Raw genomic sequence first — 21,947 nt, 5'->3', positions numbered from 1 at the left:
TAATCTGAAAACCTACTTTGGGCCAGACACATATTTAAATGATTCAGCAAAACTTGGAAGAAAAGAAGTGTTTATTTTTTTGGTTGTTTGTTAGCATTTTTAAAGGTGTTTTTCTACCAGATTAAACAATAATGCTAATTTGAATTATAAGGCAGTACTTCAACTTGAGAAGTGTGACAGTGTTCACTTTGGTATAATGATTTTTATTTCTTTTAATTGTAAAAGTGATTTTTTTAAAAGCCTAGCGAGGGCTAGTACTAATTCTAGGTGTCAATTTAATATCCCTAAGAAAACTAAAAGGCTCTGTTCATATCTGTTCATTAGGCCGAGATTGTTCATACAGGAAACCCTAAGCATTCCTCAAAAATAAAATTGCTAGAATTAGTAAGTGAATTTAGCTAAGCTAAAGTATTCCTGGTCAATATACAAAACAAAATAAACAGAGACTTACCTGGTGGCGCAGTGGTTGAGAGTCTGCCTGCCGATGCAGGGGACACGGGTTTGTGCCCCAGTCCAGGAAGATCCCACATGCCGCGGAGCGGCTGGGCCCGTGAGCCATGGCTGCAGAGCCTGTGCTCCGCAACGGGAGGCCACAACAGTGAAGGGCCCGCATACCACAAAAAAAACCAAAACCAAACAAACAAACAAAAAAATAAACAAACAAAAACAGCTATATATCCCTTTTATCCTACAGAATTTGTTTTACCATTTCTTTTAGTGCAGATTGATGAGATAAATTCTTTTACTTTTTGCCCATCTAAAAAGTATTTATTTCATCTTTATAACTTAATACTTTCTTTTTATAGCTTTTACAATACAGCATAATTTATATAAGTAAAATTCACCCTATTTATTATATAGTTCTGAGAGTTTTGACAAATATTTACTATCTATAACCAACACCGCATTCAGGATACAGAACAATTTCATCACCCCACAAAATTACACTGTGCGCAGTTGTAGTCACCTGTCCTGCCACCCACAGTCCCTGGTAACCACTGATTTATTTTCTATCCTATTGCTTTGCCTTTTTAAAAATGTCATATAAATTGAATGCTGCAGTATGTGGCTTTTTAAGCCTGGCCTCTCTCACTTAGCATAATGCATTTCAGATTTATTCATGTTGTAATTGTATTAATACTTTGTTCCTCTTTATTGCTGTTATATGCCGGTATCATAGTTTATCCATTACCCAGTTGAGGGACCTATTAGTTGTTTCCAGTTTTTATGGTTCTTATTTGTACCTTCAGGGAAATAGAAGTTTATTTTATTTTTTCTCAGGAGGCTTTGTTCTCTGGAGAGATAGGAGAGACATACTCAGGTAAAGTTTTGTGCTTCTCCAGCTGTAGTTGGTGTTCCCCTCCCAGAACCCTGCACCACAAGGGGGACTTTCTTAGATCTCAGGGGGATTTCCCTGATCTTTCTTTTGAGCACTGGGTTAATTCTGTGAAGAAGATCCTGCAAGTAACTGGGAATATCCCTTGTGTCTGTGGTTCTTTGGGGTTATATTTTCTCATCACCTCACTCTCAGCCTTTAACAATTTGGTAAATATTTACCTGAATTATTAGAAGTTTGTATGTAATCTGTCATCTGCCCCAGAGGAACAACCACTTAGGTCTTGTCTCTTCTTAGCTGTACTTGATTTCCTTAGACTTTGGGTGAGTTGGGTTGTCCTGTAACCACGACTCAGATGGGTTCAGAGAAGCTTTGACATTTTAGATTATATAGTGACCTGGGTTTCTGTTGTTGTTGTTATATATGTGGGAGTAATGCTCTTTCAAAGTTTCTAACATCCTAAACAGAAGTCAGAAAGCACCTCACCTTTATTTTTAAAGGATGCTTCAGCCAAGTGTACATTATACTTCAACACTTTAAAATATATCATTCAGTTGTCTTTGGTTTCCATTCTTTTTCAAAAAAGTTAAGATGTTCTTATCATTGTTCACCTACATGTAATGTTTCTTATTTCACTACTTGCCTCTGCGATTTTCTTTTTAACCTTTGTTTTTAGCACTTTGACTAACATGTACCTAGGTATGTTTTTCTTTTTATTTATTCTGTTTGGATTTCTCTGAACATCTGGGATATGTGCTTTTGTCATTAAATTTTAAAAAAAATTCTGGCCATTACCAATTCAAATATACTTCTTACCCACTCTTTTTCCTTTTCATCAGGAATTCAATTTGCATGCATATTAGATTGTTTCATTTTGTCCCATAGATGCCAGATATTTTACTGAATTTTTTCACGATTTTTGTTCTTTGTGTTTTAGTTTGGTGAATTTCTATTGGACTGCATTCTATTTAGCTGATCCTTTCCTCAAATGAGTTTGTTCTGCTAAGTCTTTTAATGGAATTATTTATCTCATATCACATTTTTTAGTTCTATTATTTTGGGGGAGCGCTTTTTTATGGTCATCTATTGAAATTCTCCATCTGTTCATCATGTTAACCATATTTAACACTGTAACCATACAAAGTCCCTGTTGGATCATGTTAAAGTCCTCATCTGATAATCCTAATATCTGTGTCACATCTGAATTTTTCCTGATGACTATTTTATCTTTTGGCAATGTATGATGTTTACTTGATGTGTTCTGCACTTTATAATTTTTATTGAATGTCAGATTTTTTTCACAAAACTCTAGAGACTAAAGTAAATAATATTTATGCCCAGAAATGTGAAATTCTCTTCTGGCTTTCAGGTGTTATTGTAGGGTTAATCCAATTTGTTATGTGAGTTTGTTGTTGCTTTATTTAGCTTTGCTCCATTACAAGTTTCAATTATTTTTTAAGTGATGTTCTGCTTCTCCATTGGATTTTGTCATGCCCTGCATTTCTGCTCCACAGAGGGCTTTCTTTCTGTGCTCCTGACTTCTTTCCCAGTGGTAGACTGCTGTTGTTATCACTCTATATTCACAAGGTTCATATGGGGGGATACCTTACTTCTCCTGCCTCAATATGAGGCAGGCTCTGTGTACCTGATCCTCAGGAATGGGGTTCTCTCAGCCTCCCTGCTCTTCCTCTGTCAGTACATAGTCTGGAGCACAGGCAGGTTTTGTGTTTCTCCCCCAAGTGGCAGTGGCAAGAGTACTCCAACTTGCACAGGGTCCTGGGCATGAGTGAGTTTCCTGCTCCTTCCCAGTGACAGCAGAACCTTGCCACTTATTTGTGCAGAGTCCAGGATGTGTGGATTTCCTGTCCCTCCTTCAGAAGTGGATAACTTCTGCTTCCTGTCAGTGCAGGGTTTGAGGCAGATAGGTTTCCTGTTCCATGTCTATCAGTAAACATCTTCTTCCATGCACCTGAGAAATGTCCAGGATACAGCCAGTTTTTACGTCCAGCTTCCAGCAGGAACCAAGCTATCCTTTTTTTTTTTTTTTTTTTTTTTTTTTTTTTTTTGCGGTAGGCAGGCCTCTCACTGTTGTGGCCTCTCCCACTGCAGAGCACAGGCTCAGCGGCTATGGCTCACAGGCCCAGCCGCTCCACAGCATGTGGGATCTTCCCGGACCGGGGCACGAACCCGTGTCCCCTGCATCGGCAGGCGGACTCTCAACCACTGCGCCACCCCCAAGCTATGCTTTGTATTCTTCATTGTCTATAGAGTGGAAAGGCTACGTCACCCTTAAATTTAGGCAAGTCTTGTGTGCCTGGACCATATAGGGACTCTCTCTCAAGCGTGCTTCACTTCTCCAATCTTTCTTACCCATAATCAGTAGAGGCTTAGGGGAGAAATGTGATGAATGGTATAGACTCTTATTGTATCTGGGGCTCCCTGGGATTCTAAACTGTCATAGTAACCCATATTGGGCCTTAAATAATTCATTTTAATTTCAGCTGTTTTCTTCCAACCTGCTTTTATGGTGATGACCTTTTTTTTCTACTAGCTTACAAAAAGTGAAATAATTCATATTCCTGTCTCTCTTAGAAGAGGATTTGAACGCTTTGGATTTCAGTTTGCTGGGTTACTGTACAACTTTGACTCTTTGATAGCCTGAAAAAAATTATGACTTTGTACAGTACATGGTTTGTCCTCATCATTAAGGTGGAATTGATATGTTTCTGAAATTTTCTACGTCTCAGGCAGAATTGGAAGTTTAATTGCATTTCTAAATAATGATAAGTGAAAATTAAAAAACACTATTAATAGTAGTTTCACAACATGATCCATTTAACAAATTATTTAAGAACTTTACAGTGAAAACAATAAAATATTGCTGAGATACATTAAATAATATATAAGTAAGTGGATTGATATACCATGTTTATTTTTGGAAAGCTCAATATCTAAAATTTCCACTCCTCAAAGTTATCTAAATGTGATCCCAATCCAAATTCCAAAGACTTTACTCATGGTAAGAATTGAAAATATAATTCTAAAATGTATGCAGAAATGCAAAATCTGAAAATCACTAAGGCATTCTGGAAGAACAGAAGTTGAGGGATTTATAATACTTGATTTGAAGACTTATTTAAAGCTCTAGTAATCAAGTGACTGTGGTGTTGGTGAAAGGATAATCAAATACAATAATGCATCAGGATAGAGTCCATAAAAAACTAGCTTTTATTTATCAAATTTCAAGCTCAAGTCACTTTCTCACTAAAATCTGACTCCTGAAACTCTAACAGATTCCTCTACTAAACCCTTTCACTGTCCTCTGTCTTTTCCTCTACTTCATGGTACTTATCATAGCAATATTAAGTAATTAATTCCATAATTATTTGTTTATTGTTAGTGTTCCCCATGAGACCATATATTCACAGTGGGAAGTGTGTCTCTTTTGTTCATGGGTATGTTAAGAGTTAATACAATGATTGGCACATATTAGGTGTTTAATAAATCCAAATGAATGAGAGATTTCAGAGTTATGTGAAGTGTGATAAACAATTTGAGATTATACTGGTATTTAGCTGATGGCCATTTGTGGACATTCTCTAAACTGCAAAATGAGGACATATACAGAAGACCACTGTTTTGCTGTTTTAATATTGCTGGCTGGTTTTCTTCATTGCTTCTCTTTCTGGTCTCATCTGCTCTTTAGCTGTTTTCTCTAGATTGCTGTATCAGTTGGTGTTCTTAATTTCAAGCAATCAGAAACAAACGTGCTTCTTTGTTAGTGATAATGTTCAGCAAATTGTCTTTCTTTTAGTGATAATGTTCAGCAAATTGTCTTTCTTTTAAGAGCGAACTCTTTAGAATGGACAATTGAATTCCTCAACTTTTCATAAGATTGCAATCCAACTGGCTTTTTTTTCTTTTTTTTACTTTGTATTGTGAAATGATTTGAGAATTTAGAAGTTGCATATGTTGTACAATAAATTCCACAAAACTTTTACCCCAATTCCCTAAATGTTAACATATTTTACATACAATTTTTTATTCTTCTTTTTCTGTTTGTCTCTCTCTAAACACAGAGACATACACACATACACATTATGAGACCATATCAGTACATATTATATATTTTTTTTTCTTTCAAAAGTTTGAAGTAAATTTGCAGTTACATGAATTTAAAGTAAATCTATACTTATATATAGGAATAACTACAGTAAATTTACCTCTGAATACTTCAGGGTTAATTGTCTAAAAATAAGGATATTTACTTACATAACAAAGTAAGATTTTCAAAATTGGGGAAATAATAATTATTATCAAAACTTCAGACTTTATGCAAATTTCTCCTATTGTCCCATTAATTGTCCTTTTTGGCAAATTTCTTTTCCAGGGTCCAATCCAGGGTCACATTATGAATTTAGTTCTTTATTTTCTTTGTTTTCCATGACTAACATTTTTGAAGAGTTCTGGCTATTTGTTTTTCTAGACTATTCTTTAATCTGTGTTTGTCTGATTTTCATCATGATTAGAATCTAGGTTTGCATTTTTAGTAGGAGTCATCACAGGAGGCACATGATGTCAACTTTTCCCATTACTTGTGGTATTAATCACTTGATTGAAGTGTTGTTGGCCAGGCTTCTCTATTATATTTCCCATGGAAATCCATAAGTGTCTTATGAAGATATTTTATAAATATTTTGCTTCTCATCATATTTTTGCTTACTGATTTTAAGTTATGGCGATTCTTGCCTGAAATAATTAATAAGATGGATGCCAAATGGTAATTTTCTAATTCCATCATTTCTTCTACATATATTACTTTGGCATCTACTGTAAGGAAGAGGTGTTCCTTCTCTACCATTTATATCTGTTTGGACTCATGGATTATTATTTCATTCTATGACCTATAATGTATTCTTCTCATTATTTCTTTTGTTGCTCAAATGCCCCAGTGATTTTGAAAGTTTTATCTTCCCACCTTCAGTAGACATATGTCTGATCAAGACGTCAAGAGTATTTAGCTTTTAGTTCTTTTTAGCATGAGGTCATCAATCTAGAAGACTAGCATAATGTTCCCTGGGTAGTAAGATAGTCAAGGTCTCTGTAGTCTGCAATATGGCACAAAGATAGAGAGCTGACATATCTTAGAAGCAAGATGGTAAATATCTTGTAATTTTTGCTAAGTTAAACAAAATAGCTTCTGGTGTTTTCCACTTATTGGAATATGATAAAAAATACTCCCCAGATCATTAGCCACATACCATCTTTTCAGTATCAGGTAAGATGGTGAATAAAATAAAAAATGATAGGTAACATTACAGTACTTTTCTATGAACCTTTCAAGTCTTTGGTGGTGGCATTAATTTTTTAAATTCTCTCCTAGTTATGGTTTAGCTTTTGATGTACTAGGTAATAGTTAGGAAGGAAGAGAGCCTAATATTTCTTCATGGCCTTTCTACCATAATAAACCACTATTCTAAGTACAATAAACCAATGATGTGATGTTCTCCACTACCAATGATTGCTATTATAATATATACTGAAAAAAATCGGTGAATGGTGAGTATTTTGGATGTTCCACTGAAGGTATGGTGAGGTGGATTCATGTCAAGGTTTTGTTGATCACATGATCTACTTAAACTCTGGTACACAGTGGAAATATAGGTGCCCACATTATAATGTTAACTTTGACAAGCAACTAGTAACCTAATGCATAAGTACCTTAACAGATGGCTGCAGATATCTTTGGTAAAGACTAGGATAAAAATACACAGAATATGGATACTATATGTATACCGAACTTCTGCTTTGTTCAAGGGGCTATAGAATAAATCAATCTATCTATCATCTATCTATTTGTCTTTCTATCTATCTATCTATCTATCTATCTATCTATCTATCTATCTCTCTGTCTGTCTGTCTGTCTACTTTAGAATTGACTCAGGTCTGGGAACTGGGGGCTAAAGCCTCAATGGGATACATATATATTTAATCCTGGATATCACTTGAACAAGCAATACTCAATATAAGAGGGTATTTCTCATGACTCAAATCACCACTCTGGTTAATGTACTGTCCCTGCACCCTGTTGTGTTAACCAATCCTGCCTTGTTCTTATTTCTGTAATTTAAGAAACATTACTTGTTTATGTCCACCTACTATACACTTATCATGATTTCATCTGCATTATCTCCTCATGACAATATGACTTGCCCTACAGTGTACAGCCTCAGAAGTACTTTTCAGAGACATTGATGCTCCTCTCCCTTCTGCATTTCAATGACCTGTTGAAGGGTAAATAATCTCAGCTATCTTGCGGTCCTTAGAGCCAAGTTTGAATTTTCATCTCCTGAAATGTTTAAATTTTGACAGTTCAATTTCAGAAAGAAGACCCACTAGCAAATTGAGATTTTAAAAAAATTACTCCCTAAGTAAAACATTAAAACTGACTTAACTGCTCAAGGTAGCACAATATATCCAGACTATGTGAATATGTATTGATATGTTGACAATTGACATATTCAGGAAAATTATGTTTTCCTTCTTCAAAAAATTCACTCTCAGGATCCATAGTCATACATCATCCACAGATTTATGCTTATTATGTTGATATGATTTTCAAATTGGTGTATTTTAAAAAAAAATCTCTCTTCCCAGGCTTTATTTTATAATTTATCTGTGGTACAAGGTAGAATATTCCTTAATTATAACTCTGCTACTGGGGAGTTAGGTATGAAAGAACTGGCTTTATCTTAAAAGGTAAGTACTTCGTTTGAGTGTGTTACGAAGCATTAAGGAGAGGGAAATAAGTTTAGCAGATAGGTGAAGAAAAAGCTGTTTCAGTTGGCAGGGGAGGCTCAGGGAGAGCTGAGGTTTTGAGGGAACCATGAGTTTTGAAATTCCCCATATACCTGTATTCCACTTTGTAGAGCCCATACTTTTACAATCGATGCACTGACTTTCACATAAGGGACCTGGAGAGTCAGTGAATTAAATTGTCATTGCAATTTGGCAACCTATAGGAAAAAATTTTGAGCTGATTATTAGCTACCTTATCACTGGTGCTGCTAGAAATAACAGATTTTGAAAATTATTTAGTGTCCCTCATTTCAGGAAATGAAAAAAAAAATTAGGGATTTGACCTTGTCATTCCTTTCCTTTAAATTATTTAATGTCCTTAGAAACAGCCACCCTATGCTGCATTTCTTGAATTACTTTTTGCCCATCATGTAATTCTATCATAGGACCAGCAAAGATCCCCCACACTTGCTTTCTTTTTTTTTTTTTTTTTTTTTATTTTTTTATTTTTTTTAACATCTTTATTGGGGTATAATTACTTTACAATGGTGTGTTAGTTTCTGCTTTATAACAAAGTGAATCAGTTATACATATACATATGTTCCCATATCTCTTCCCTCTTGCGTCTCCCTCCCTCCCACCCTCCCTATCCCACCCCTCCAGGCTGTCACAAAGCACCGAGCCAATATCCCTGTGCCATGCGGCTGCTTCCCACTAGCTATCTACCTTACTACGTTTGTTAGTGTGTATATTTCCATGACTCTCTCTCGCCCCGTCACAGCTCACCCTTCCCCCTCCCCATAACCTCAAGTCCGTTCTCTAGGAGGTCTGCGTCTTTATTCCTGCCTTACCCCTAGGTTCTTCATGACATTTTTTTTTTCTTAAATTCCATATATATGTGTTAGCATACTGTATTTGTCTTTTTCTTTCTGACTTACTTCACTGTGTATGACAGACTCTAGGTCTATCCACCTCATTACAAATAGCTCAATTTCGTTTCTTTTTATGGCTGAGTAATATTCCATTGTATATATGTGCCACATCTTCTTTATCCATTCATCCGATGATGGGCACTTAGGTTGTTTCCATCTCCGGGCTATTGTAAATAGAGCTGCGATGAACATTTTGGTACATGACTCTTTTTGAATTTCGGTTTTCTCAGGGTATATGCCCAGTAGTGGGATTGCTGGGTCATATGGTAGTTCTATTTGTAGTTTTTTAAGGAACCTCCATACTGTTCTCCATAGTGGCTGAACCAATTCACATTCCCACCAGCAGTGCAAGAGGGTTCCCTTTTCTCCACACCCTCTCCAGCATTTATTGTTTCTAGATTTATTGATGATGGCCATTCTGACTGGTGTGAGATGATATCTCATTGTAGTTTTGATTTGCATTTCTCTAATGATTAATGATGTTGAGCATTCTTTCATGTGTTTGTTGGCAGTCTGTATATCTTCTTTGGAGAAATGTCTATTTAGGTCTTCTGCCCATTTTTGGATTGGGTTGTTTGTTTTTTTGTTGTTGAGCTGCATGAGCTGCTTGTAAATTTTGGAGATTAATCCTTTGTCAGTTGCTTCATTTGCAAATATTTTCTCCCATTCTGAGGGTTGTCTTTTGGTCTTGTTTATGGTTTCCTTTGCTGTGCAAAAGCTTTGAAGTTTCATTAGGTCCCATTTGTTTATTTTTGTTTTTATTTCCATTACTCTAGGGGGTGGGTCAGAAAGAATCTTGCTGTGATTTATGTCATAGAGTGTTCTGCCTATGTTTTCCTCTAATAGTTTGATAGTTTCTGGCCTTATATTTAGGTCCTTAATCCATTTTGAGCTTATTTTTGTGTATGGTGTTAGGGAGTGTTCTAATTTCATTCTTTTACATGTACCTGTCCAGTTTTCCCAGCACCATTTATTGAAGAGGCTGTCCTTTTTCCACTGTACATTCCTGCCACCTTTATCAAAGATAAGGTGTCCATATGTGCATGGGTTTATCTCTGGGCTTTCTATCCTGTTCCATTGATCTATCTTTCTGTTTTTGTGCCAGTACCATACTGTCTTGATAACTGTAGCTTTGTAGTATAGTCTGAAGTCAGGGAGCCTGATTCCTCCAGTTCCTTTTTTTGTTCTCAAGATTGCTTTGGCTATTCGGGGTCTTTTGTGTTTCCATACAAATTGCGAAATTTTTTGTTCTAGTTCTGTGAAAAATGCCAGTGGTAGTTTGATAGGGATGGCATTGAATCTATAGATTGCTTTGGGTAGTAGAGTCATTTTCACAATGTTGATTCTTCCAATCCAAGAACATGGTATATGTCTCCATCTATTTGTATCATCTTTAATTTCTTTCATCAGTGTCTTATAGTTTTCTGCATACAGGTCTTTTGTCTCCTTAGGTAGGTTTATTCCTAGATATTTTATTCTTTTTGTTGCAATGGTAAATGGGAGTGTTTTCTTGATTTCACTTTCAGATTTTTCATCATTAGTATATAGGAATGCCAGAGATTTCTGTGCATTAATTTTGTATCCTGCTACTTTACCAAATTCATTGATTAGCTCTAGTAGTTTTCTGGTAGCATCTTTAGGATTCTCTATGTATAGGATCATGTCATCTGCAAACAGTGACAGCTTTACTTCTTCTTTTCCGATTTGGATTCCTTTTATTTCCTTCTCTTCTCTGATTGCTGTGGCTAAAACTTCCAAAACTATGTTGAATAAGAGTGGTGAGAGTGGGCACCCTTGTCTTGTTCCTGATCTTAGTGGAAATGCTTTCAGTTTTTCACCATTGAGGATGATGTTTGCTGTGGGCTTGTCGTATATGGCCTTTATTATGTTGAGGAAAGTTCCCTCTATGCCTACTTTCTGCAGGGTTTTTATCATAAATGGGTGTTGAATTTTGTCAAAAGCTTTCTCTGCATCTATTGAGATGATCATATGGTTTTTCTCCTTCAGTTTGTTAATATGGTTTATCACATTGATAGATTTGCATATATTGAAGAATCCTTGCATTCCTGGAACAAACCCCACCTGATCATGGTGTATGATCCTTTTAATGTGCTGTTGGATTCTGTTTGCTAGTATTTTGTTGAGGATTTTTGCATCTATGTTCATCAGTGATATTGGTCTGTAGTTTTCTTTCTTTGTGACATCCTTGCCTGGTTTTGGTATCAAGGTGATGGTGGCCTCGTAGAATGAGTTTGGGAGTGTTCCTCCCTCTGCTATATTTTGGAAGAGTTTGAGAAGGATAGGTGTTAGCTCTTCTCTAAATGTTTGATAGAATTCGCCTGTGAAGCCATCTGGTCCTGGGCTTTTGTTTGTTGGAAGATTTTTAATCACAGTTTCAATTTCAGTGCTTGTGATTGGTCTGTTCATATTTTCTATTTCTTCCTGATTCAGTCTTGGCAGGTTGTGCATTTCTAAGAATTTGTCCATTTCTTCCAGATTGTCCATTTTATTGGCATAGAGTTGCTTGTAGTAGTCTCTCATGATCTCTTTTATTTCTGCAGTGTCAGTTGTTACCTCTCCTTTTTCATTTCTAATTCTATTGATTTGAGTCTTCTCCCTTTTTTTCTTGATAAGTCTGGCTAGTGGTTTATCTATTTTGTTTATCTTCTCAAAGAACCAGCTTTTAGTTTCATTGATCTTTGCTATTGTTTCCTTCATTTCTTTTTCATTTATTTCTGATCTGATTTTTATGATTTCTTTCCTTCTGCTAGCTTTGGGGTTTTTTTGTTCTTCTTTCTCTAATTGCTTGAGGTGCAAGGTTAGGTTGTTTATTCTAGATGTTTCCTGCTTCTTAAGGTGGGCTTGTATTGCTATAAACTTCCCCCTTAGAACTGCTTCCCACACTTGCTTTCAATCAACTCTGTAATCATGGTTATCATAGGGAATTATATTTATTTATTTTTGTTGTTTGTCTGTTTTAGCTCACCAGAACATTTACATCATCAGAAGCTCTCAATTTTTTTTTAGTTAATTTTTTTTTTTTTTTTTTGGCTGGGTTGGGTCTTCGCTGCTGTGCGTGGGCTTTCTCTAGTTGTGGTGAGTGGGGGCTACTCTTCATTGTGGTGCATGGGCTTCTCATGGCGGTGGCTTTTCTTGTTGTGGAGATGGGCTCTAGGCACATGGGCTTCAGTAGCTGTGGCATGTGGGCTCAGTAGTTGTGGCTCACAGGCTCTAGAGGGCAGGCTCAATAGTTGTGGCTCATCGGTTTAGTTGCTCCATGGCATGTGAGATCTTCCCAGACCAGGGCTTGAACCCATGTTCCCTACATTGGCAGGTGGATTCTTAACCACTGCACCACTAGGGAAACCCCATAGGGAATAATTTAATTTGCTATTACATAACTGAGTGTCGTAGGCAACCAGCTGTCCATCCATTAATGATAATGGGATTTTCATTGCCTTTAGCACTAAATGCAGATAATCAAGCACACATTTCTTCCATTTTAATCCAACTCTCTTGTCTACAATGTTCTAAGGGCTGAAACAGATAGGCTCACACATGAAATCAGGAGAAATCCTTTCAGTTGCAAGCAGTAGATAAAATTGAGAGGATAACTGGACAATAAGACTTGAAAAGTGAGCAGAAACCAATAGTAGATCAAGAAAATAAGTGTCTAGAGTACCACCAACAGCATTATAACACACACTAAATTTATAGATGATTCGAACAACACATCTACCAAGTGTGATGTAAATAGCACACGTAGAACCTTGCATCCAACTGTGAGAAAATGCCCATTCATCAGAAAGGTGTGCAACATTTTCAGAGTTGTGTCCTGCCTCTCCTAATACTTAAAGTCATTTCCAGGTATTCCTTTCCCAGTAAATACCAAACTGGGAATAACAGATGTCAAACAGTTCCTTGTACTCCATGAGGATACATTATATTAGACTGATAGTTACGTAAATATCAATAGTGTATATTTAGATAAAATTGTACTTTATATATAATCAGTGTGTATTGTGGTCCTTACCATATTTCTTAGGAAAAATGAGGACATGAACACTGGCCCAGTGGTTAGTGAGTTGCAATGACCAATCTCTGAGATAAACAAATCATGACAGAAGCAAATCACTTTAACTGTCTCTCTGGAGCTAAGGTTCAGTTGGAAAGAGAATTTTCTAACCTATAATTTTATAGAATCCATATAGATCAGTTGTTATTGGTAATCTTATTCCTACCCCAAATAATTATTGAAAAATTAAAGTGATCAGAATATTATATATAAAGTTTTCCAGTTTGGAACAAGTCCTATGTTTCTCAGATAATCCATTTGCCATATAAAATATTTTGACATCATGTCACAACCTTAATTACACTCTATGATATTTTATGGTATCATAGAATACCAATTTAAGTTTTATGAGGAAGGCCTTTATTCTTTATTTTTGAAATTTCCTCTTTTAGTTTCAAGCATGACCAAACTTTTACTTTGCAGTTTTCTTATGCAGAGAAAAATTACCTCCTACTGAATTTTTTGAACATGAACTAATATTTAATGAGTACTCAGAGGCCACATGGCAGTGTAATAAGCATTCTCCTCTTTAAATGCCTGTTTATTCTCAGATTACAATGTTTTTTTGAGATGTTGAGAATCTTAGCAGTTTCACAATATGCAAAAACATAACAGTTGCCTTATGAAGAATTAGCACTCTTGAAAATATCCCAGAAACCGAAGAAAAAGAAACATCATGTGTCTGAATATTAATAACTTCCATAGTTGTAAGTTTTTACAGAAGAACTATTTATTTCAGATATTGAATAGCATTCACTACACAGCATTCTGAAAGTGATGTCTGATTGCTAAATGGTTATTTCTTTTTATGTTCTTGGAAGAAGACAATATTTTTTCATATCTTGTTAGCCACTAATCAAATAAACAGACTCTGCCACTTAAAAAAAAAAAGAATAGTTCCAACATACCAAAAAGAAAAAAATGAGTAATATAAGGACAAACTCTGCATCTAATATTGACAAAATTTATTAAGTACTTAATGGCATTGAATTCCACTTACTATGAAACTAATACTGAAGCTTTCTAGGGGAAGTACTGTCAATTATATAAATAAATCCATAGGACAACCAAGCAGAAATAGAAGTCTCATCCTAAAACACATATCTTAAATCTAAAAATATTTCTAATGATAAATGGCAGACAGACTTGCATTAGAGTTAGGGCTACAAGTTCCTTCTATTGGTGGATAAGTGGGGGTGGGCAGGTATTGAGGCCAGGGACTATTAGTGAATCTAGAAACTCTCAATACAGTCTGAAGGGTGGGGACTATGGCCTCATCTGAAAGATTGATTTTGGGGTTGGATAATAAAATATAACGTGTAGGTTTTGTTTATCTAAAACTATATATTGGAAATGTATGCCAGGTATGTAGGTAGGGACTAGAAAATTACTAGAACCTCCCTGTTAGCAGGGAGAGTTGCAGAATATCATCCACTCCACAGCTAGGCAGGACAGCCTAGGGGTGATCATTAGGAATATCTGGGGTATAGTTGGATCAGGCAGAGAATTAAAAACTTTTTATGGTACACTTAATCTGCTACAGTTTTGTTGATATATCGAGTTGGTGAAGAGACCTATACTGAGTGGATTCATTTGTTAGGCATCCTGACTAGTTTATGTTTAGTGAAAGAAAGGTAAAAGCTTGTAACGTTGGGTGGGAAAAACCTTGTGAAAACCATGTGTTCCAACAGTTAGTGTGCTATGTGGAAGGCAAGAAGAGAAATTTGCCAAGAAAAAAAAAATGGCCATCATATGAAAGCTGTCAATCCTTGCCATCATTGCTTGCCTTTGTGAGGAGCAGTGGAAAGTACCTTTCTAAAATGAGAGGAGTTGGAGCCCTGGCCTCCAGGAGGATGGAGTAGCTTTGCTCAGATATAGGTTGTAAAGAGCTACTTTCAAATACTAGACAAAGAATGTGTCACTTAATCTGCTAAAAACAATTTCAGTCAGGTGCATAAAGAGTAGTCATTAGACATCAGATAACAAAAAGCAAGGGTGTGCTTTGTACCTTTCATTTTAAAAAAATGCATTGATGTTTCTGATTAAGTTAGATATATGTCCTTCTACCTGGAACCAAATTCTCAGTATTCTCTAGTATGAAATGGATGTGGTTTTATTGTCATAAACCTAGATGTGGGTCTACAAGGACACAATGCATAGATTTGCCATAGCTGTATCTGTGATAAAAATAGCTGTGATCAAGAAGAACTGTTTGTTAGGCATTTTTCTCAGCACTTTATATAATTTACCATATTTTAGTCTTTTCAATAACCTTATGAATGAAGGACAATGATTATCTCCATTGATATAGATGAAGAATATGAAGCTCAGGGTGATTATCTTACCAAATAATCAGTGATGGAGCTAGGACTGGAAACCAGGTCTGGCTCAGTAGAGATCCTTGCTCTTATTTAATCTATACTGCTACCAAGGCAATTTGTATCTGACTCTGTTGATGGAGGGAAAGAAGTTCTATAGAGGAAGTACATTTATTTATTTATTTATGTATTTATTGGTAAAAAAATTTCTTGTGATGAGAACTTTTAGGATTTACTCTCTTGGAAACTTTCAAATATAACATCAGAACAATGTTAACCATAGTCATCATGTTGTCCATTACATCCCTTGTACTTATTTATCTTATAACTAGAAGTTTGTACCTTCAACCACCTTCATCCAATTACCTTACATCCCATCCCCTGCCTCTGGTAAGCACAACTAGGATATTTTGTTCTGTGAGTTTGTTTCTTTTTTTAGATTTTTTGTATGTAAGTGATATCATACAGTATTTGCCTTTCTCTGTCTGACTTATTTCACTTAGCATAATGCCCTCAGGTTTCATCCAAGCTGTAGCAAATGGCAATATTTCCTTCTTTTTTATGACTGAATAGTATTCTTTGATGGCTAATGATATAGAGTAATTTTCAGTGCCTTTTTGCCATCTACATACATGCTTCAGTGTATTGTCTCTTCATGTCTTTGTCCATTTTCTAGCTGGATTGTTTTTGTTTTTCTACTGTTGAGCTTTGAGAGCCTTTAAAAATTCTAGATACAAAGATGTCTAGCATATTGACTTTGTGTCCTGTAAACTTGCTGAACTTCTTTATTACTTCTAACCTCCGTGTGTGCTCATTTCTTAGGATTTTCTATGTGCAAGATCATGTAATTTACCATTAGGGACTATTCTGAAGAGCCATGTGGCTAGCAGGGTCTTGGTGCTCTGGCAGGGTGTCGAGTGTGACCCTCTGAGGTGGGAGGCCAAGACTGGGACACTGGACCATCAGAAACCTCCTGGCCCCATGTAATATCAGTCAGTGAGAGCTCTCCCAGAGATCTCCATCCCAACACTAAGACCCAGCTCCACTAAATGACCAGTAAGCTCCAGTGCAGGACACCCCATACTAAACAACTAGCAAGACAAGAACACAAGCCCACCCATTAACATAGAGGCTGCCTAAAATCATACTAAGTTCACAGACACCACAAAACAAACCATCAGATGCAGCAATGCCCAACAGAAAGACAAGATCGAGCCCCACCCACCAGAACACAGGCACCAGTTCCCTCCACCAGGAAGCCTACACAACCCATTGAACCAACATTACCCACTGGGGGCAGACACCAAAAACAACAGGAAATATGAACCTGCAGCCTGCAAAAAGGAGACCCCAAACACGGTAAGTTAAGCAAAATGGGAAGACAGAGAAATGTGCAGCAGATGAAGGACTAAGGTAAAAACCCACCAGATCAAACAGATGAAGAGGAAATACGCACTCTACCTGAAAAAGAATTCAGAGTAATGATAGTAAAGATGGTACAAAATCTTGGATATAGAATGTAGAAAATAAAAGAAACATTTAACAAGGACCTAGAAGAACTAAAGAGCAAACAAACAATCATGAACAACACAATAAATGAAATTAAAAATTCTCCAGAAGGGATCAATAGCAGAATAACTGAGACAGAAGAACAGATAAGTGACCTGGAAGATAAAATAGTGGAAATAACTACTGAAGAGCAGAATAAAAAAAACAGAATGAAAAGAATTGAGGACAGTCTCAGAGAGCTCTGAGACAACATTAAATGCATCAACATTTGAATTATAGGGGTCCCAGAAGAAGAATAGAAAAAGAAAGGGACTGAGAAAATATTTGAAGAGATTATAGTTGAAAACTTCCCTAACGTGGGAAAGGAAATAGTCAATCAAGAGTAGGAAGCACAGAGAGTCCCATACAGGATAAATCCAAGGAGAAACACACCAAGACACATATTAATCAAACTATCAAAAATAAAATACAAAGAAAAAGTATTAAAAGCAGCAAAGGAATAGCAACATATAACATACAAGGGAATCCCCATAGGGTTAACAGCTGATCTTTCAGCTGACACTCTGCAAGCCAGAAGGGAGTGGCAGGACATATTTAAAGTGATGAAAGGGAAAAACCTACAACCAAGACTACTCTAGCCAGCAAGGATCTCATTCTGATTTGATATGGAAATTAAAAACTTTACAGACAAATAAAAATTAAGAGAATTCAGCACCACAAAACCAGCTTTACAACAAATGCTTAAAGGAACTTCCCTAGGCAGGAAACACAAGAGAAGGAAAAGACATACAGAAACAAACCCAGAACAATTAAGAAAATGGTAATAGGAACATACATATCAATAGTTACCTTAAATGTAAATGGAATAAATACTCCCATCAAAAGACATAGACTGGCTGAATGGATACAAAAACAAGACCCACATATATGCTGTCTACAAGAGACAACTTCAGACCTAGGGACACATATAGACTGAAAGTGAGGGGATGGAAAGATAAATTCCATGTAAATGGAAATCAAAAGAAAGCTGGAGCAACAATTCTCATACCAGACAAAATAGACTTCAAAATAAAGACTATTACAGAGACAAAGAAGGACACTACATAATGATCAATCCAAGAAGAAGATAAAACAGTTGTAAATATTTATGCACCCAATATAGGAGCACGCTCAATACATAAGGCAAATACTAACAGCCATAAAAGGGGAAATGGGCACAATCATAGTAGGGGACTTTAAAACCCCACTTTCACCAATAGATGGATCATCCAAAATGAAAATAAATAAGGAACCACAAGCTTTAAATGATACATTAAACAAGATGGACTTAATTGATATTTATGGGACATTCCATCCAAAAACAACAGAATACACTTTCTTCTCAAGTGCTCAGGGAACATTCTCCAGGATAGATCATATTCTGGATCACAAATCAAGCCTTGGTAAATATAAGAAAATTGAAATCATATCAAGTATCTTTCCTGACCACAATGTTATGAGACTATATATCAATTACAGGAAAAAAAACTGTAAAAAAAAATACAAACAGATGGAGGCTAAACAATGTGTTAATAAATAACCAAGAGATCACTGAAGATATCAAAGAGGAAATCAAAAAATACCTAGAAACAAATGTCAATGAAAACACGATGACCCAACACGTATGAGATGCAGCAAAAACAGTTCTAAGAGGGAAGTTTATAGCTATACAACCCTACCTTAAGAAACAACACCTCAAATAACCTAACCCTATAGCTAAAGCAATTAGAGAAAGAAGAACAAAACCCCCTAAGTTAGCACAAGGAAAGAAGTCATAAAGATCAGATCAGAAATAAATGAAAAAGAAATGAAGGAAATGATGACAAAGATCAATAAAACTAAAAGATGGTTCTTTGTGAAGATAAACAAGATTGATAAACCATTAGCCATACTCATGAAGAAAAAAAGAGAGAAGACTCAAATCAACAGAATTAGAAATGACAAAGGAGAAGTCACAACTGACACTGCAGAAATACAAAGAATCATGAGGGATTACTACAGGCAACTATATGTCAATAAAATGGACAACTTGGAAGATATGGATAAATATAAAAGCACAACCTTCTGAGAGTGAACCAGGAATAAATTGGAAATATAAACAGTCCAATCACAACCACTGAAATTGAAACTGTGACTTTATATCTTCCAACAAACAAAAGCCCAGGACCAGATGGCTACACAGGAGAATTATATCAAACATTTAGAGAAGAACTAACACCTATCTTTCTCAAACTCTTCCAAAATATAGTAGAGAGAGAAGCACTGTCAAACTCATTCTACGAGGCCACCATCACCCTGATACCAAAACCAGATAAAGATGTCACAAAAAAAGAAAACTACAGGCCAATATCACTGATGAAAATAGATGCAAAAAATCTTCAACAAAATAGTAGCAAAAAGAATGCAACAGCACATTAAAGGGATCATACATCCTGATCAAGTGGGGTTTATCCCAGGAATGCAAGGATTCTTCAATATATGCAACTCAATCGATGTGATACACCATATTAACAAATTGGGATAAAATCCATATGATAATCTCACTAGATACAGAAAAAGCTTTCAACAAAATTCAACATCGATTTATGAAAAAAACCCTCCAGAAAGTACACAGAGAGGGAACCTACCTAAACATAATTAAGGTCATATATGACAAACCCACAGCCAACATCATTTTCAATGGTGAAAAATTGAAACTATTTCCTCTAAAATTAGGAACAAGACAAGGTTGCCCACTCTCACCACTCTTATTCAACATAGTTTTGGAAGTTTTAGTCACAGCAGTTAGAGAAGAAAAAGAAATAAAAGGAATCCAAATCAGAAAAGAAGAAGTAAAGCTGTCACTGTTTGCAGATGACATGATACTATATGTAGAGAATCCTAAAGCTGCTACCAGAAAACTACTAGAGCTAATCAGTGAATTTGGTAAAGTAGTACGATACAAAATTAATGCACAGAAATCTCTTGCATTCCTATACACTAATGATGAAAAATCTAAAGAGAAATTAAGAAGACAATCCCATTTACCACTGCAACAAAAAGAATAAAATACTTAGGAATAAACCTACCTAAGGAGACAAAAGAGATGTATGCAGTAAATTATAAGACACTGATGAAAGAAATTAAACATGATACAAACAGATGGCGAGATATTCCATGTTCTTGGATTAGAAGAATCAACATTGTGAAAATGACTATACTACCTAAAGCAATGAACAGATTCAATGCAATCCTTTTCAAACTACCAATGGCATTTTCACAGAACTAGAACAAAAAATTCACAACTTGTATGGAAACACAAGACACCCCGAATAGCCAAAGCAATCTTGAGAAAGAAAAACAGCCTGGAGGAGTCAGGTTCCCTGACTTCACACTATACTACAAAGCTACAGTAATCAAGACAGTATGGTATGGCACAAAAAGAGAAATATACCTCAATGGAACAGGATAGAAATCCCAGAGATAAACCGACGCATATATGGTCACCTTATCTTTGACAAAGGAGGCAAGAATATACAACGGAGACAAGACAGCCTCTTCAATAAGTGCTGCTGGGAAAACTGGACAGCTAGATTTAAAAGAATGAAATTAGAACACTTCCTAACACCCTACACAAAAATAAACTCATAATGGATTAAAGACCTAAATGTAAGGCCAGACACTATCAAACTCTTAGAGAAAGTCATAGGAAGAACATTCTTTGACATAAATCACAGCAAGATCCTTTTTGACCCACCTCCTAGAGAAGTGGAAATAAAAACAAAAATAAACAAATATGACATCATGAGACTTAAAAGATTTTGCACAGCAAAGAAACCATAAACAAGACGAAAAGACAACCTTCAGAATGGGAGAAAATATTTGCAAATGAAGCAACTGACAAAGGATTAATCTCTAAACTATACAAGCAGCTCATGCAGCTCAATATCAAATAGAAAAACAACCCAATCCAAAAATGGGCAGAAGACCTAAATGGACATTTCTCCAAAGAATATATACAGATTGCCAACAAACACTTGAAGGGATGTTCTACATCACTAATCATTAGAGAAATGCAAATCAAAAGTACAATGAGGTACAATCTCACACCAGTCAGAATGGTCATCATCAAAAAGTCTGCAAACAATAAGTGCTGGAGAGAGTGTGGAGAAAAGGGAACCCTCTTGCACTGTTGGTGGGAATGTAAATTGATACAGCGACTGTGGAGAACAGTATGGAGGTTCCTCAAAAAACTAAAAATAGAACTACCATATGACCCAGTAATCCTACTACTGGGCATATACCCTGAGGAAACCATAATTCAAAAAGAGTCATGTACCACAATGTTCATTGCAGCACTATATACAATAGCCAGGACATGGAAGCAACCTAAGTGTCTATCGACAGATGAATGGATAAAGAAGATGTGGCACATATATACAATGGAATATTACTCAGCCATGAAAAGAAACAAAACGGAGTGATTTGTAGTGAGGTGAATGGACCTAGAGTCTGTCATACAGAGTGAAGTAAGTCAGAAAGGGAAAAACATACACCGTATGCTAACACATATATATGGAATCTAAAAAAAAAAAAAAAAAAAGGTTCTGAAGAACCTAGGGACAGGACAGTAATAAAGACGCAGACGTAGAGAAGGGACTTGAGGACATGGGGAGGGGGAAGGGTAAGCTGGGACAAACTGAGAGACTGGCATGGACATATATACACTACCAAATGTAAAATAGATAGCTAGTGGGAAGCAGCTACATAGCACAGGGACATCAGCTCCGTGCTCTCTGACCACCTAGAGGGATGGGATAGTCAGGGTGGGACAGAGGCACAAGAGGGAGGGGATATGGGGATATACTTATACATATAGCTGATCCATTTTGTTATACAGGAGAAACTAACCCAACATTGTAAAGCAATTATACTCCAGTAAAGATGTTAAAAAAAAAAAG

The sequence above is a fragment of the Stenella coeruleoalba genome (assembly GCF_951394435.1).
Source record: "Stenella coeruleoalba genome assembly, chromosome: 7".
Lineage (NCBI taxonomy): Eukaryota > Metazoa > Chordata > Mammalia > Artiodactyla > Delphinidae > Stenella > Stenella coeruleoalba.
This window is presented reverse-complemented; position numbering follows the sequence as displayed.